Genomic DNA, 12,455 nt, shown 5'->3' on the forward strand with positions numbered 1-12,455 from the left:
GTATATTATTCAGTTCAGTATACTACTGTAAGTTGAGTTTACTTATTTCCCTCTCGTTGTGTTTCTGTGTTGTGAGGGCAGAGGGCCACACTGTCACCATACTGTCACCACAGTCCAGGCAGGCAGTCCCCTGTCCCCGTCTGCGCCGCACCCAAGTCACCTGGGCGATGTTGAGTTGTGCCCGCCGCAACCACCCAGCCAGGCCTGCTCCAGCCAACCTCCCAGCCAGCACTTAGCACAGCCACAGGAGCTACTCTCTCTCTAGATTTACAACTGTGGCCAGATTAACAACTGTGGCTGGCCTGGGCCTGGCCCAATACAATAGTATGTTGTTGTTGTATGATGATGACAATCACTATTTTTCAAGCAAGCTTTTGAAAGCAAATAATAGTGTAGTCACCAGTGTGTCAGTGACGATTTTGGAATAATGTGTAATGGGCATTATGGAATGTGGTATACTATGTAATGGGTGTGTGATGTGTAATCAGCATTACGGTGTCCGTGTTGTCCCTATTTTAGAATAAAATTGAGTCCTGGCATAACAAGTAATAAGCATAATGTGTAATGGGCATCACGCTGTGTGGCATAACGTGTAATAGGCATTATGGCAGGTGGTATACTATGGCATTTTGTACACTATGTAATGGGTGTGTGACGTGTAATCGGCATTATGTTGAAAATTTTGGGCGCGCACCTTCGGCGCGCACTGTCTGTATTGTTCCTCCTTCCCAAAAAACTTTTTAAATACTGGCATATCGTGTAATGGGCATTGCGGTGTATGTCGTAACATGTAACTGGCATTATGGTATGCAAAATCAAGAATGAAATTGAAGCAAATGTTAAAAAAAAATCAACATAAGGTGGGTCAAAGGGCGGAGCTGGGGGCGGGACATGGGCGGGGCAGTGGGTGTGTACAGGGGCGGGCCACTGTCCGGGAATCTCTCAACAAAAAGGTGGTAACCCTACTTACGAATCTCACATAGATATTATGTGCTGCACATAATATTTATCGAATAGCAGGAGCGATTGCATGTGGTTTTTAATCACGTGCGATTGCTCACAATGCGATTGGCGGGTGGAGGTAGAGCTCTCTCCCTCCACCCGCCAAAATTTTTTTTTAAAACACTGGACAGCTCTCTGACATTGGGTGCTGAAAGAAGGCACTTTAGGCACCATAAGATGATATGGGATGCGATGCGACATCCGATTGCATAAGTGTATGGGCACCATTACTATTTCAGCTCAAAACCCATCCAGTGTGTATGGGCCGGCGAAGAGCACTGATGCATGCTCTCGCACCATTGCTGGACTCTGGTGCTCTCCTCGTATTACTAGCAGATGAGTGGTGGGGTGGGGTGCTTTCCATAGCGTCCTGTAATGAGCATTTTTCAGCCCAGTGATTTTCCCCATCATCGCTGTCCAGTGTGTATGAACCTTAAAAAGAGAGCCAATCCACAATCACCATCAGTTCCAATGCCAGCCTCATTCCTTGAGCTACCAAATCTCCTCCTGTGGGCTGCATCATGAGATGTGTTTACACAAATAAATAACTTTGAACATTAATTCAATGAATAATGCATAGAATTTGTATAGGGCCCTTTACTTACAGTAACCTACTTATCCTTTCTGCAAATGCTTGAAATATCAAAATTAGATTACCAGCTTTAAATAATTAATTTGTATCTGTAAGATGTCCTTAACCCTACTATTACATTTGGTATGGAATCTCTTTTATGAGCCAACATGTGCCGACCGGCACTATTTCATGCCCTACCATCCACTAGGGCAGGCATAGGTATAGGCTGTTGTGAAACTACACATCCCAGCATGCCTTGCCAGAGTTTTGCTATTAGAAAATGTTAAAACTGTAGCAATGCATGCTTGGATGTGTAGTTTCACAACCAGGGCCGGTGCTAGGGTGTCCTGCGCCCTCCTGCAAACCATACATTTTGCGCCCTTTCATATTGCCATTGCAACAAGCTGCAGCCCGATTGTGGGAGTGTATGCAACATGCGATCCTACTGTATGGAGGATCTCGGGTGCATGTACAGTACATGTATACGGCAATTCGTATTCATAATCATATTGATGTACTATCAATACGAATACGAATTGCTGTATTTTCGGGATAGTAAATGTAAAAAATAAGTGTATTTCTGGATACAAATACACCTACTGTATTTTTTACAAATTTCCTTTAGTAAATTTCCCCCGACATGTCATCCAGGCATTCACAGACAGCGCTACATGCCTCAGCGCAAGTGTCTGTGAGGAAGAGGGGGCAGGTCGCATGAGGAGGACAGTGTGTGCGCGGTGCAGGGAGCTGCTCAGCCTCTCCATACTGCCGCCCGCTGTCAGACAGGCGTGCAGGTGGCAGTGACAGTGAGGGCTGAGACAGCTTTAGCAGAGCAGGCAGGGAGACAGCGCCTTTTCAGCATGGCGCCTCCCTGCTTTGCAGGAGCTGCTGAGTGGGTAGCGCCGGCCCTGTTCACAACAGCTGGAGGTCCACAGGTTGCCTATCACTGCACAATAGCTGGAGGTCCACAGGTTGCCTATCACTGAGCTCCTCCTGTACTTACACATTGGTACCAGCAGCTGGGAGACCCCGGATTACTGTGGTCCTGAGGGGCCTGTGATACCAAGCAAGGTGCAGATTTCGTATTGCCGTGACTTGCTGTATGAGCTCTGTAACGATACAGGAGGATAAGGCGGAGAAACACGTTGAGAGGGGACACAAAGGCTGCCCAAACTGTCTAGCGGACGAACCATTCTCGGATATGACCGAGTGCTAACGGTCGGAGAAATTTGCCGCTGTCTGCAAGCCGCTCACATGACCCCTGGATTACAATAAGTATACAATAATAAATGTGCACATATTTGTGGGGACTTGAACTCAGATACTAAGCCTGCTAACTGGCTTTGTTTATGAGCAAAAGTCCGCAATTACATGCCTAACTACAAAACTAACCAGCACCAGTATTGAGGGGGAGTTCTTGTGTCCTGTGTTTGTGCGTCTTGTCTGTCTATATTGGCCATAATAGTGTGTTTAATGTATTTTATATATTACATTTTATATATTCAGTACAGCGCTGTTCCTATCTTTTTTCCTTGGTCTTTGTGAATGTAAGGGGTTTGGTAATACCCCTTCAGGTCCAGCAGCAGTATGGAATATACAATCAGCGCTCAATATCAATTTGTGGCTTTTGACTGACGACCTGGCCCAAGTCGACCTAATGTATGTGCCGACCTTATGTTCCTGTCGACCTAACCCCATGTCAACCTTCAGACATGTTAACCTTGATGCATGTGGACCTTTCAGTGGTCGACCTATTGCATGTTGACCTTCATTCTGGGCTGTAATATTCCACCTGATCGCATGATAAATGGGCCCACTTTTCCAGCTTTTCAATTAGTGTTGGTCCAGACAAAATATGCAGGTGACCCCCCTATTTTGATTTCAGATGTCATTACTCCTTGCAAAACTGATGGTCTTGACCAGGGCTGGGCAACACCGGCCCTCCAGATGTTAATGAACTACACATCCCAGGATGCTTTGCATTTGTTTTGCTATGTGGCCATGCTGAAACTGATGCAAGGCATGCTGGGATGTGTAGTTCATCAACATCTGGAGGGCCGGTGTTGCCCAGCCCTGGTCTTGACTGAGAAGCTGTAGTTTAAATAAGAAGTCAGGGGCGGATTGGGAATTAAAACCAGCCCGGGAAATATCTTGAAGCAGCCCTAAAGGGGGGGGGGGGTGTTGCTGCGCGCCGCAGGCGCGCCTGTTTTTTGGGGGTGTGGCCTATCAATATGGGGGTGTGGCCTATTCCAATGAGGCCACACCCTTTTTTTCTGCTGTGGAGGCATGGCTAGTGGCTCTCTGAGCTGCTGGCTATGTCCCCAGCCCCTCAGGCTGCAGAATAGGCGCATGCGTACAGGGTCTATTCTGCATCCTGTGGGGCTGGGGAGATAGAGACAGGAGGGGGGGGGGGGTCTCCCCAACTGTCCGTCCCGTCCCCACCCTGTGGGACTTTGAGTATGGGCCACCACCCTTGAACACATTATGCACCATAAGAAGAGGGCCCTTTTTTCTATCGAAAAACCTGTACACCTTATGCCACACAGTATGAGCCAATATTCACATTATGACACATGGAAAAATCCAAAATTCACAAAATGCCACACAGAATGAGTTAAAAAAAAAAAGCTAAAGTTCACATCATGCAACAGAATGAGAAGACACAGGGTGAGAGGGGGTTGGTGCAGGGTGAGAGGGGTTGGTAATGAAGGGTGAGAAGGGGGTGACTAGGGGTGAAAGTAGAGTGGCAGGGTGGAAGAGGATGCAGGGAGGGAGGGGGTCGGAGGGTGGCGTAGAATGCTGGGAGGGGAGATGCAGGGTGGCTGAGAACGAAGGGATGGAGGACTTACACAGGGTGACACAGGACGCAGAGTGTGAGGGGGGCATGGTGGCACAGGATGCCGGGTAGGAGGGGGAATGCAGAGTGGCAGAGGATGCAAGCAGGGGAGTCACAAAGTGGTGGAGGATGCAGGGAGGGGAGACAGTAATTCCCATTATACATATGCCACACACTGTGATAATTGTATGGATAAATGTGTAGCCCCTCGACCTGGTGGCCCCTTAGGTACCCGTGAGAGATGAAACTTAAACTCCACATGAAACACACAGTAGTAGGTTAAGATTCACTCTGGTTTATTAGGAGTTTCACAGTAAGTTAAAAGACATGATACATGGGTGTGGACAAATGTGTGGTACTTTGTTATTGGCTGTTTAACAGTTGCTGGGCAGATTAAACAGGAGGCATACAAGATATTATACACAAGAGAATGGGTGAGAGAGGGGGGTTTTCGATTATAGAGGAGTTTATACATGAACACACTGCATAGCAATTCCAAGAGGGGGGGTTGGGAGCAGAAGCTCAGTGCCGAAGTGATAACGCACACAGGCCCATTATCTGTAACCTTGAAATGTAGCTATGCAAAAACAGTCTACCCACAATGGGAACAGTCTACGTGCAAATTCCTATATGCTACATGGGTTCTAAATCTTAACCCTTCAATCCCCTCTTAGAATCATGAATTTAGATGATATGATTCTTCTTACCAAATTCCTTATTTCTGTGCTTAGCAAGATATTGTTTGTAGCCTTCAGGGGAATTTGCGTGTGCAGGGGCAATGGATTCAAATTTTCTACAACATGGTATAATACAAAAAACAACAATACAGATAATTGTAAGAATAATCAATATATAGATTGTTAATTGAACAAGGGCCTGCTTCCAGTTTTCAAACCATCCAAACCATTGGCTCCATGGGTTATCGATGCCTGAATTCTTCTTCAATTCTATTGATAAATCCTCCAGTTTTTTAATAGCTAGAGTAACTTTACCATTGGGGCCTGTATTGTCAGGGATATATGTACAACATCCTTCAACTTTCCTTATATAAACACAAACTCCTCCTTTCTCTGCTAATATCATATCTAGAGCCATACAATTTTGAAATGTCATTTGTGATATGGCTTCTAATTGTTCTGCAATGCCTTTTAAAGCATCTCTTGTATCATTTACAAATCTCTGCTGGTTGTAGTAAATGTAATTAATCCAAGCAACATTTTTGTTTGCAGTGATTATGGGTATGATGGATTCAAAGCCAGCCGCAACTTGATCTCTGGCCTTAAATTCATTTGGGACCCCTCTTGGGACACCAATTGCATCAATATATACATGTGGATCAAAACTCCCTAAAGGTGTTTCCCTTTTCTTTCTATTAATTGTGTCTTCAGGCAAAGGTGCCTCTATTTCTGCAGGTAGTATGTGTAAGGGCATAATAATTTTGGCTAGAGCACACTGTCCCTGCCAAGGAGTATCTAGCTTAGTTCTTATCTTCATATCACCGCAAATATAGTAAATGTCACCAAGGGATTTAATCTGGTTGACAAGTACAATGTGTCTATATTTACTACAGTATCCATCAGGAAAGGTTCTTAAATTCCTTCCTGTTGTGTCATTGGATACATAACATGTGTAGTTACCTGGGTAAATGGTGTTTTCTGGGTTAGAATTCTTTGACAATATGGGATATTTCATTTTCCATAACTCACATTCACTATCATTTGTACGAGTACCATTATATAAACTGAAAAAAAAACAATTCTCTTGGGATTCTGGGATGTTTAAAGGTACAGTGCCTAGATGAGGCCTGGATTTTGCACAGACATAACAATTACTTCTATTATGTGTATCAGCTAGTTTTGGGAACTGGAAATAATCAAGTACAAATGTGGCAGTATGAGTGTTAGATGAGTTAAACCATAGGGTTAGTAGTTCACCATTTTGGGTTATATCTACTTCAGCTTTAAGGGGAATGCAAAGAGCAAGAACGAGCAAAGTTATTGGGGTCAATATCAGGGGCTGGTCCAGAGTTGGAGTCATCATGGAATGGGTCCTCTTCTCCACGATGGAGGTCAGGGTTGTCTACCCTCGTTAGTACCTCGTCCTGTTGGAGGTCAGGGTTGTCTACCCTCGTTAGTACCCCTTCCTCGATCTGTTCTCTATCCGGGACGTTACTCGGGATTCTCTTTACCCTGGATGCGTGTATCCACACTGGACTCTCTTCTGTAAGGACAGCCGTCCTTGTTACCGCTACGATCTCTGTTTCTGGACCATAGGTGAAGTCTCCTGGGCTCTTATTTCTGGCGAGGACCTTCACAACAACCTTGTCTCCAACCTGGAAGGGGTGTGTTGGTTCCTGTGGATTAGAAGGATTTTTACAAATAACACCATGTTCAATTTCACTAAGTCTGGTGATGAATGACCTAACATACTCTTCTCTAATCTGTTCTAGATCTCCTTCCTGGACTATCATTGGTTTCTTGGCCCAAGGTGTGGGAAAAAGTCTTCCCATCAGAATTTCAAAGGGTGAATAACCCAGAGTCTTTTGGGGGGTCATTCTAATTTCTGCTAGGTTTGTTTCCATTTATTAAATGTTCCTCCTGTGGCTTTCCTAAGTTTATCCTTTTCTCCACTATCCCTGAACTTTGAGAATGATAGGGAATGTGAAATTTCCTCTCTATTTAAAAAGCTTTCACTAAAGCTTGTGTGATTTTTTGCTGTAAAGGCAGTGCCTTTGTCGCTATCTATTTGGAGCGGGCATCCCCATCTAGGGATGATTTCTTGTGTTAGTATGCGTGCAACTGTTTTTGCATCTGTGATGTAAAAATCTTTGTTTAAAAGCATAGCTGTGGTGTTTTTGCTATAAAGTCCTACCCCATGGTAGTAAGCAATGAACAATGGGGCGCTTGATTGTGGTATGCATGGCTTCCCCTCTTTGCAGATCAATCCTGTTATAGGATTTTTCTGCAATATTGGAAATAACCAGTCATCCAAGTCTTTTTTGTGATGCTGAGCTTTGTAGTTCAGTGATCAGGTTTATCTTTCTACATTTGGCAAGCTCTTGTGAGCGCTATGAGTTCTGCAGCTTGTGCTGATTGATATGGAATGGGTCTCGCTTCTAAAATGTTATTTGGGAGGCGTACCACTGCGTAGCCTGCCTGATATGTCGAGTCATTGGGTCTACTACAAGAACCATCCACAAATACATGGTCAGAACCTGGTATTGGTACAAGGGAAATGTCAAGTCTAGGGGAGGTCTCTGACTCTATTGATGCAGAACAGTCATGATCGTCAGGAATGTCATCCTGGGAGCCCTTTAGTCCTAAAAGTGCATTTAGAATGGGTGCGGGGCCTGAGGATGCGTTTGCATACTTAATGGTGAGTGAGGGGCTTCCTAGCAATAGGACCTCATCTCCACTAAGACGCTGGGCTGACATGTGTTGTGTGTGTAGCCCTTTAAGTAATGCTACAACATTATGTGTGGTATGGAGAACAGTGGGTGAGCCTAGGGTGAGTGTGGTTGCCATCTCAGCTACCATTGCACAGGCCGCCAGTGCCCGAAGACAGGCAGGCATACCTTGGACCGACACCGGCATCACTTTGGAAAAGAATGCCACGGGGCGCAGCTTACCTCCATGCTCTTGTGTCAGCACACCCGCCATGGTTTTACATTTTGTCCCTTGCATATAAATGAAATGGTTGTACATAGTTTGGGAGGGTCAATGCCGGACTTTTCATCAACATACATTTTTAAGTCTTTCATATGCATTTAACATTTCTTGTGACCATTGTATCTGTTTAGGTTTGTCATTGAGTGTGGCTTGTCTCAAAATGTTATCGTAGTAGGAACAGTCAGAAATCCACTGTCTGCAATAATAGTGTTTGGGCGGACCAGACCCAGTACAGACTGTATGCGTTGTGGGCTGACTTTCCTCTCTCCCTTTTTCAAGACAAAACCTAAATAATCAACATTCTTTTTGCACCATTGCATTTTTGCTTTTTGACACTTTGTGCCCACATTCACAGAGCCAGTTTAACAGTGATATACATCCTCTCGGCATGCCTCCTTTGTTGAACTACAGATAAGCAGATCATCTGCATACTGTAGCAGGACTGAACCATAGGGGGGGTGCCAGGGGGGTTGTGGCTTGGAGCACGATGCTGTACACAACAGGGGAGTTAATATACTCCTGTGGCAGTCTGCATCATGTTAACTGCTGGCCTCAAAAGAAAATGCAAATAACAGTTGTGTCTGGGTGTCCACAGGTATGCTAAAAAATATATTTTTTCAAATCGGTTACTGAGAAGTAGGCGGCATCTACAGGGATGGCTGAGATGAGTGAGTTTATATCAGATACAGTGGGTGCAATTTGAACAATTAATTGGTTTATTGCTCTGAGGTCCTGTTGACCATATCTGAGGATTTACAGTGTCTAATTCTGTGTTTGGGTCAGAACTGTCAGTCATGAGCAAGTGTGGTGATGAAACATCAATTCCCTTTCCTGCTTCTGATGGACTAATTGTGATTTCTAGCACAGAGAGAAGATCTCTGCCTAGCAAATTCATTGGGCAGTCAGGTATTACAGTAAATTCATGTTTTCCTATGTCATGGCCCTTTAAGGTCTGTGTTGGCTGGGCTGCATGGGGTTACTGACCTGTCGGGGTTTGTTTGAAGGGAACGGACAGTCTCTAGCCCAATGGCTATCCCTTTCACAGTTATAGCAGCTTGTCTGCCTGTTGGGTGGGGGTCCCGCAGGAGCCCTCTGAGGTAGCCTGTCTCTAGGAGGACGGAATGGTTTATTCTGTCTCCTAGGATTGTTTTGATTTTGGAAGCGTATGAACGGGGTATGTGATGTGTGACAGTGTTTCTTTTAACTTCAAAACAATCTGCTGCTTCCTTTTTATACAAATGTTTTTTCAAAATCCTTCACTGTATCAGAGGTTTAAGTTGAAACACTCTGCTTCACAGCGAGGCTATACATCGGCAGCAGATTATTAATGAAAGTGGAAACAAGTAAATTATCATTATGCAGAAGCGGCAGACCTGCTTCCTCGGTCCCGCACTTCTTGAATCTCTTCCAGAAATTTGTCACTGTTTCTGTTTACAACTTACAGCTATGGGGAGAGATGAGCGTGCTTTAAACACTTCATTCATATGTGCAGCAAGTTGATCCCACATAGCATCTATGCCTTCTGTGTATTAAGTGGGTAACCTACAGTTGTTTGTGTGACTGAGGGTACACTGATAAGTGGAACTTTTTCCCAGTCTCATTTATTGTAATGGTCAATTATATCATTAACAATGAGTCTCATATCTCCTTGGGTAAAGCTGCGTCCTTTGCATGCTTTCTTTAAATATATTATACATCCTATTGGTGTTATTATTGTTTTGGGACAATTTTTAATTATCCTATCTATCCCGCTAAATTGTCTACTCAAGGGTTAATGAAATAGTAACTTGTGGGGGAGACACGGGCAACATATTCTTTACATGTCTCTCCTGGTAAAAGCGGGGAATATTCTGTTTCTTTACTCTAATATAATCCCATAATATAACAGTATGTCAGTCAATATAGTCACAATAATATCTGTCACAAGTCAAGTCGCAATTGTACTTAAAATTACTTTAAACAAAATTACATTCAGTAGCCAAATCACCTTTGCAAATCTACTTAGGATCACTTTAAACAGCACTCAGTGGCATACACTTACCACCCGTTCACTGAGTATCCTTAATACAAAACATACAGTAAGGCAGACAGAACACTTCAGCGTACGTACACTTACCATCCGTCTACTGAGTGTTTAAACAAATACACAGTTTGCAACATTAACAGACAAACATGTACATACATATATTTAGGCGATCAGATCGAGGAGGCTTTCTCTGTGAACCCCTGGTTCAATTGCGGTATCCCGGATACCTGTTTCGTAATCTCAAGTCCCGGACTTGAATTACCTTTACGTGGACCCAGGTCCTTTTTTATGACGTGGACCCCTGGTCCTTGTATCCCTAATACATTTATGGCGTCATAAATTTCCTTACATACAATTACGTAATATTAAGTCCCGGACTTAAATATTACCTTGTCACGTGTTCCCGGAACACGGAGTGAGTTCAGATTCTTCAAATTCAGCAGGTGGCTGCAATCCGTGGAGGGGACGGCCGGCTGAATCCCGGACGAGCCCCCAAATTGTAAGGATAAATGTGTAGCCCCTCGACCTGGTGGCCCCTTAGGTACCCGTGAGAGATGAAACTTAAACTCCACATGAAACACACAGTAGTAGGTTAAGATTCACTCTGGTTTATTAGGAGTTTCACAGTAAGTTAAAAGACATGATACATGGGTGTGGACAAATGTGTGGTACTTTGTTATTGGCTGTTTAACAGTTGCTGGGCAGATTAAACAGGAGGCATACAAGATATTATACACAAGAGAATGGGTGAGAGAGGGGTTTTCGATTATAGAGGAGTTTATACATGAACACACTGCATAGCAATTCCAAGAGGGGGGGTTGGGAGCAGAAGCTCAGTGCCGAAGTGATAACGCACACAGGCCCATTATCTGTAACCTTGAAATGTAGCTATGCAAAAACAGTCTACCCACAATGGGAACAGTCTACGTGCAAATTCCTATATGCTACATGGGTTCTAAATCTTAACCCTTCAATGCCCATTATACATATGCCACACACGTGATGCCCATATACATATGCCACAGACCGTGATGCCCATTATACATATGCCACAGACCGTGATGCCCATTATACATATGCCACACACCATGATGCCCATTATACATATGCCACACACCATGATGCCCATTATACATATGCCACACACCATGATGCCCATTATACATATGCCACACACCGTGATGCCAATTATACATATACCGCACACACCAAGATACCCATTAAGGGGGTGGGGACACAAAACTTCATCCCAGGCAGCAACTTCCATGCACTGGGAGCATTGCCTGGCAACCCAAGATGCGGGAGCGCTGCCCAGCAACCTAAGGCGCTGGGAGAGTTTCCCCACATGACGCATCACACCGGTAGTGATGTCAGACGCCGCCTGCCCACCCCAGTACCGGGAGCTCCTGCACGCACCTAAGCACTGTTATATAAGGTATGTTTGATTTGTCTTATTTTATACAGGGTTTAGCAGACCCCGAAACGTTGGTATTTCTTCACTAAAAATCAGTTATTTATATATATATATATATATATAATATATATATATATATATATATATATATATATATATATATATATATTTATATATATATATATATATTTATTAAGGTAGATGGATGAAGAAATGGCGGCACTCAAAGACTAATATAAACTGGGTCATTTTATAAAAGCATATAACAGTGCATCATACTCCAACGTTTCGGGGATACAACCCTGTTTTCAAGGTGCAGAAAGTGACAACCATTGTCACTTCTGCACCTTAAAAAACAAGGTTGCATCCCCGAAACGTTGGAGTATGATGCACTGTTATATGATTTTATAAAATTACCCAGTTTATATCAGTCTTTGAGTGCCACCATTTCTTCATCCATCTACCTTAAAAATCTGTATTGTAAGCTATATATTAATATATATATATATATATATATATATATTTATACATATACACAGACAGGGGTCTGGCATCCTCCGCCAACAGGTGGTGGCTTGTAGGTATGTTTGCCCGGGTGCACGCACACGAAACCACAATGTGCCTCCAAATATGTAGATGAATAAATGCGTCACTCCTGGGCAATGTTCCCTCTAATTTTACGAAGGCTGTGTGCGGTAAAAGATGTTGGCTGTGCAACTTTGGAAGGAAATTAAAAATTTTGTGCGTCACTTATATATAACTGGAAAATGATGTTCAGCATTTGTGTTAACTTTACTTCAAAATATTAAACATTTAAACATTCAAAACACAGCACAAAATGTAGTTAATGGGTGAAACACACAATAATTGAGTCCACAACTGCAAAAAAGGAGCACTGCTGCTTTGTGCGCTCTGTTGTAATGTCTGTGCGCACG

At 43.6% G+C, this 12,455-nt stretch overlaps 1 long non-coding RNA gene across 1 annotated transcript in view; it reads right to left on the reverse strand.

Annotated features, from left to right (window-relative positions):
• Nucleotides 1-4,709: 4,709 nt before the first annotated feature.
• Nucleotides 4,710-12,455, reverse strand: part of LOC146042664 (uncharacterized) — a 21,507-nt gene continuing 13,761 nt past the window's right edge. Inside the window, exon 3 of the long non-coding RNA XR_014463966.1 lies at nt 4,710-6,765. This is a non-coding gene — a long non-coding RNA (uncharacterized LOC146042664). The remainder of the gene's footprint in view (nt 6,766-12,455) is intronic.

The sequence above is a fragment of the Crinia signifera genome, chromosome 19, assembly GCF_055691185.1.
Source record: "Crinia signifera chromosome 19, ASM5569118v1, whole genome shotgun sequence".
Taxonomy (NCBI): Eukaryota; Metazoa; Chordata; class Amphibia; order Anura; family Myobatrachidae; genus Crinia; species Crinia signifera.